We start from the raw sequence: 6,884 nt of genomic DNA, 5'->3' as shown, positions 1-6,884 counted from the left end.
ATCTCGTGTCTCTCTGAGAGGAGAGCTGTGGAGTCTGACCTCACTTCCTCTTCCGCCCAGCATTCTGCTCCGTTCACTCCTCCCCCTACGTTCTAACCTATCAGGGCAAGCAGCTTCTTTATTTAATTAACCAATGGCCTTCCTCCATCAACATAATTTCAAAATTATTACTCTCTTTTTTTTGGTGGGGGGTTCGAGACAGGTTTTCCCTGTAGCTTTGGGGATTGTCCTGGAACCAGCTCTTGTAGACCAGGCTGGCCTCGAACTCACAGACATCCACCTGCCTCTGCCTCCTGACTACTGAGATTAAAGGCATGTGCCACCACAGCCCAGTTAATTATCTGTCTTTAAGGAAAACTTTAGTTATTTTAAAAAATACTTCAAATATGGTAGTTATTATTAATTTTATGAAAATTGTTATTTTAAAACTGGAAGTCTTTATGACTTTCTCAAAGCATAGAGTCTGTTAAAGAAAAAGAATTTCTGTTAACAATATAAAACCCAGTGTAAAACAAAACAATGAAAAGGAAATAAATATATAATACTAACATGGAGATTCTGGTGGCTATTTCAGAGAAAATATTAATATGTGCACCTAATAAAATATGTCCATTTTGTGTTTCTCGGATAATGTTATTAAGTTAACATTCTATTCTGTGATATTTGGATGGCTCACCACTCATTACTTAAAAGTCTGCTCCTAAGAGCAAACTGTATCTGAATTTAGGTTTTTAACACTCAGTTTTGAATTTTCTCATATGCATGTGTCATAACTTTATTTTATAATTAAAATGCTTTTTAAATTGCTTCATCTGCATCCTCCCCTGACAAGCTCTTTGCAACCTACTTATTCCATTAGGCAGTGCCTTTCTTCCTCACTTAATGGCTCCCTCAGCAGCTGTAGACTACATTACTTTTCATTTGTCTTCCAAGCAATAGATTAGAAATAGGTGATAGGAGAGGAGACGATGTCATTAATTCAATTTTCTATTTGTCTTCTTCCCCTTCCACTATCTCTTTAGCAATCACTATATATATTTCCAGGACATTGCACTGAATCTGTAGTGTTTTGTGGAGCTGTGCCTCAAATTTATTCCTTACGGCTTAGAATCCCTGTGATCAAAGATCTACATTCTTTTCAAAGTGACAGGCAAAAATGCTGAAAACGTAATTGCTAATTGTGTGTAAAAGTAGTTTTCATTATTCATAATCTTGAAATATTAGCGCTTTGCTTTTCTAAGTACTTTTGACAAGATGAGTCTTAAAGCAATAGCAGTATAAAAGAAGATAAAATTATATAACGTCACCAAAAATGTTTATTTCCTACATCAATTTCAATTTAGTAGATCATTACGTAATTTCACAAAACTTAAATGAAAATAAGGAGTTTTTAGGCTTGCTTATGTTACTCCACAGAAGATAATTGAATATTGAAACCGAGTTTGCATTGCATTGATTGGTGCTCAATTGCAGGTGGCAAAGATTGACCTTTAGATTGAACAAATGAGTATGTCGTCATGGGATACCTCTTAGAGTAACAGCAAATGTGATAACGGTATATCAGGGAGCACTACCCAGACAGGTCTATGAGGGCCCAATCACAATCCAGCGGCAGATGTCTGTCAGAACTGAGGTCCAAATGGGTCACAAAAAATTCAAAAGGCATAAAATTAAGGCAAGTTAGATTTTGTAATAACAAATTTTAGACTGAAATAACTACAGAGAGAGTATGGCTGGAAGAGAAAATTAGATGCTAAGAGAGCTGCCTGGCTGATTAGGAAGGGCGTGGCACACTTGCCTTTGAAGTTATGGGGGAGACTTGAGATGGTATGTACAGTTAAGAGGGAACAAATCACTGTGCATGCTGTGTCTACATGATACAGTCCTGCTGAAGATGCATATGTTCATTCTAAGGAATTGATGGCCTCTATATGAACAAAGAGCAGAGCAATGCTCAGTTGTCTTCATGTTATTGATTGTTAAAAATTAACTGCAGATAATGAGGTTCCAATCCTGGAGGGGAGTACGCTAGTATCTTCTGAATTAAATCATAACAATAGGGAATCATAAATAAAGGAAGTTCTGCTAGGAACATAGTAAGTCGAAATAGCAGAACATGGATTTCAGGGAGCAGGAAAAGACTTAGGATTTTCAGGGCTCTAGACTTTACAGCTGAAATACATGTATCTGCTTTGTGTTAACTCTGCATCAACTGGGAACCTAGGTCACTAAAATGAGCATGGTGAGAGTATGACCAACATCACTTCTCTAGATAACAAACAGTGCGGTCACAGTTGTTACAGTTCAACTGCTGGGCTGAATGCAGGAATTTTAACACAAACCATATCAACAAAGCAGCGCTTACATCCAGAGATGAAAATTGGTGGTATTTCTATGAATTACAGAAGCTAGAAAAGTTCTCTGATGTTTCTGATAGAATAATTTACAGTTTTGAGGAAATCAGCAATTAAAGTGTAGTAAGAATCATAAGTCAATAAAATTTAAGTTGCTTACAGGTTAGAAAAGACACTCCAAATATTTCCTACCTAAAAAGGTTATAAATGGTGTGTTCAAAACATATAGAAGCCTAAATATTGTATGTTTCTGTGTCTCTTTCTCTCTCTCTCTCAGGCTTCTTTATTGTATCCATTCCTATCCTTCCCACATGCCTTCTGAGTGTTGAGTTGCTGTTCTTCCATCAATATTACAAAATTGATGTGTTCAATTCTAATGGCCAAACTTCATTCTAGAAAATCTCAAATAATTGATATAATTTATTTTCAGAGAGAGCACATGGCCAAATGTGTCACATGACTTAACCGTCTTTGCTGTATATATGAGCATGTCATTTTATAATTCTATGTCTATCACACAATTGGAGCATTTGATGCAGAAATATGGTGTCATTCATTACTGTGAAATATAACTTTTATTGGAATTCAAGAAATATACGTTGAAAATTACAATCAGCATGCCCTCAGCTTATTGTTAAGTTCTTTATTGACCATATACCATCATAACAAATAATTAATAAAGTTTTTGCTTTTTCATTGCCAGGTATGTTAAATATATAGTTCGTCATGTCTAATACACTCTGACTTCCTAAATTTGAAAATGTTCCACATGGTAAAATGTTAAAGCTAGGGTTCTGTCATTCTAATCAAAAGTTAAAATAAAAATTATATAGTTATCTGCAAGTTTATCTTTAATAAAATACTTTAGTTAAAAGTTAATATCTATATTATGAAAACTAATACTATGAAACAAATTGTACAAGATTTTAGTAATTATAAAGAAACTAATATTTGTATATAGTTTTGTTGACATGATTGTATCACTGAGTGTGCCTGTGTGTACCCATATATATGTGCTTTAATTTCATGTATATGTGCCTGGAGATTAGTTCACACTCTTAGATGCCTTAGGTGCTATTCACTCTGCTTTTTTTCTTTTCTTAATTTTTGAGACAGGGTTTTTATGAGTCTGGCTAGTTAGGGAGTTCACATTCCCAGAGTAGGGTACCAGAGTGAGCCACCATGGTCAGCAATCACTTTGCTGGCTCAGCTGTCTTCTTACTCCCAGGTTTAGCCCAAGCTAATGATCCTCTTTCTTCAACACTTTCAACATGACTTTATTACTGTTTGCCACCATATTGGGTAGCTTTCATTTTCCTTAAAAACTGGTATTTAAAATAAATTTAAATTTATAAAACAAAAGAATAAAATAATGACTTTTCCAAACTTAAATAAAATCTCTGACATTGTGAAGGGTTGCTACTTGCTGTGGAACACTGGTTTGTACCCTATCAGTTGTATTTTAATAAAACGCTGATTGGCCAGTAGCCACAGGAGCACAGGGCTAACAAGATAACAGCAGACACCCAGAAAGTCCATATCTCGTGTGAATTTCCGCACAGTGTGCGTGAGGTGAGACACAGACACTGGAGTTAGTGTGCGGAGAATGGAAGCCGCTCTGAGGGGAGTAAGGAGATAATATAAAGAACCACGGTCAGTCTACAGCAGGAAAAGCAGTTCTATATCCAAATGAACTTCTGGCTCCATGCACAGGTTGAGGCCAGCTTACAGGGGGTTCGAGTCTGCTCTCAGTAGAGTAGGGCGGGAGAGTTGGTGTTCTAAAACCAAACATGGGTGCTCTACTGAGCATATTAAATATTTAAAAAAACATCAGTTTGAAGGTGTATTGACTTTCCATTTCAGTCTCTGAATTAGATGATCCGATGCCAGTTCAGTAACACGGAAGAGAATGAATCTCATTGAAGTGAAAACCTTAAAACTCAAGAAAGAAAAACGTCTCGTTTCCTACAACGTGGTTTTGTGCTCTTCTTTCATTTTGCACTATGTCATCGCCGTAGTTTCAGTGCTTTCAGCTTCTCTTCTGTTTCTAGAGATACACATGTGACATACTTTTGCTCTGTATCAGAAGCCAGAATTTAAGTAATTACTACCACTTTTCAAATTGCTAGTCTTCATTGGGACCTCGGGAGCTCAGTCCAGTGCTCCAGTGTGGGTCTCTGTCTCTATCTCCATCCATCACCAGATGAAGGTTCTATGGTGATATGCAAGATATTCGTCAGTATTGCTATAGGATAGGGTCATTTCAGGTTCCCTATGACTGAAAAAGCATGGGATAAAACCGGACTCTCTGAACATGGCGAACAATGAGGGCTGATGAGAAGCCAAGGACAATAGCTCGGGGTTTTGATCCTACTTCATGTTCTGGCTTTGTGGGAGCCTAGCCAGTTTGGATGTTCACCTTCCAAGACATGGACGGAGGGGAGAGGACCTTAGACTTTCCACAGGGCAGGGAACCCTGACTGCTCTTTGGACTGGAGAGGGAGGGGAAGAGGATTGAAGGGAGGGGGAAAAGGGTGGGAGGAGGGGGAGGGAAATGGGAGGCTGGGAGGAGGGGGAAACTTTTTTTTCCTTTTCTCAAAAAAAAAACAAACAACAACAACAAAAAAAAAAAACACAAATTGCTAGTCTTGCCTTCAAAAGACCAAGCTGACCTTTCTATCTCCAAAAGAATATTTCAAAAACTAAATATAAAATATTTTATCTTGAAAATTGACAAAGCAATGAAATATGAAAATAACCGCAGGAATATGTTAGAGAAGTAAAGAGAAGATAACAGAAAATGATACCCCAGAGAGTCTTATTCTTGACTGTGAATTGATCCAAACTGCCAATGAGCAATATGAATTTAGAGCACACAGAAGCATAATAAGAACAAGAATATTTGATATCTAAAGGATTTCTGGGACTTCATAAGGAAAAACAATTTTTAAAAATCTCAAGGACAGAAATTACTATGCCCAGGTTAACTGAAGCTTCTAGATGGATAAGAATGACTGTACTCATCTGCACCTTTAGCAAATGATGACTGGTAAGGCTAAAGACATGCATGCGGTGGTTGAAAAAGTGCAACCAAATAATTTTCAAATTCACAAACTATTTAGTGATACTTTAGTAGTAAGGGAATGCATCATAAATTTAACAATACTTCTGAATAGGAATGTCAATCAGTTTTAGAAAATAATATTAGAAGATGATATTTGTTAACATGGTTATTAACAAGCTTTTTGAGTATGTAAAATTCTCTTCATTAATTTGCCTTCATCTATGCATCTGAGAATCTTTCTTTGACCATTATATCATGCTTCATTTGAGACTTAAGCATTGCTATGTGAAAAACTAATTGAAGAAAATCACAAAAATTATTGCAGATTTTCAAGAATGGTGAAGCCTTAATTTTGAATCTTTAATATGAAGGATTTTATATTACACATCTTTCTAGGAGTTTGATGAATAATTTTGTCTTGATACAAACTAGATTGGCTTTTACTGTGATACTCTGTATATTTCAAATGTGAATGAAAGTTATCAAGAATTTCAAAGCCTTTGGTTTGTGTCTAAAAAGAAATTTAAGGGCTTCTGTAGTTAAATCTAATAGCTTTAACAACTTCAGGAACTCAAATTAGTAAATTGTTTGAGGGATTGAAATATGTAAATACTCTGATCTGTGTGTGTGTGTGTGTGTGTGTGTGTGTGATCTGTTTCCCCAAAGTTAGTTGTCAAACAGCCTCATACTGAAAAGTGTGAGTCTATACAGTAAAAGTAGTTTGAGAAATGAAGTAACATAAAGTTGCTAACAAAACCCTTAAAAGAATAACCAAATGAATTTCAAGACATAAAACATTTCTACAAAAAATCCCAGAAAAGATAATTCAAAAGCAAAGAATTTCAAAGCATCAGAGTTTTAAAAAGTGAGAGAATGTTAATATAAACCACTATTAATAGTAGAAAATTATCACATAAAAATAGTTTTAAGTTCAAACATTAAAATATAAATAATCTGGAATAAGCACAATGAAGGGAAGAAAATATTTAAGGCTTTGGACATTTGACTTTAAGAGAGGTGACAATGGTGCTTATTTTAATAGAAAATGTGTGGATAGCTCCTACAGAAAAGAGTAGAATTATTTTTTTTTTGGATTTTCGAGACATTATTGTACTAAAAAAAAAAACAAAATAAAAACATAATATTCATCCTTGCTTTGTCAGCACTTTTACTAAAATTGAAATAATACTGAGATTAGCATAGCCCTGTACAAGAATGACATATATGTTTGTAAAGCAGTCCATATTTTCCAGATGAGAGGGAATGTCGGGAAAAACTGGGAGGAGCAGAGGGAATTGCAGTGATAATCAGTATGTATCATGTGAGGAAAAAAATGATTGCAATAAAAGTAAAAAGTAAAGCATTGAGAAAACAATAGAGAATAAATGATTATGATGTTATACAATTTATGAAAGTAGAGGGACTCTTAAATGGAAGTGACTAAATGGATATTTAATGAAGTGACT

The 6,884-nt window shown here is 35.3% G+C and overlaps 1 pseudogene; it reads left to right on the top strand.

The window, feature by feature from the left end:
- Nucleotides 1–6,569: 6,569 nt before the first annotated feature.
- Nucleotides 6,570–6,668, top strand: LOC113457061 (annotated as a pseudogene).
- The last annotated feature ends 216 nt before the right edge of the window (nucleotides 6,669–6,884 follow it).

Source organism: Microtus ochrogaster, chromosome 17 (assembly GCF_000317375.1).
Source record: "Microtus ochrogaster isolate Prairie Vole_2 chromosome 17, MicOch1.0, whole genome shotgun sequence".
In the NCBI taxonomy this organism is placed as follows: domain Eukaryota; kingdom Metazoa; phylum Chordata; class Mammalia; order Rodentia; family Cricetidae; genus Microtus; species Microtus ochrogaster.
The sequence above is the reverse complement of the archived record's forward strand: the minus strand, read 5'-3'. Positions and strand labels throughout refer to the sequence as shown.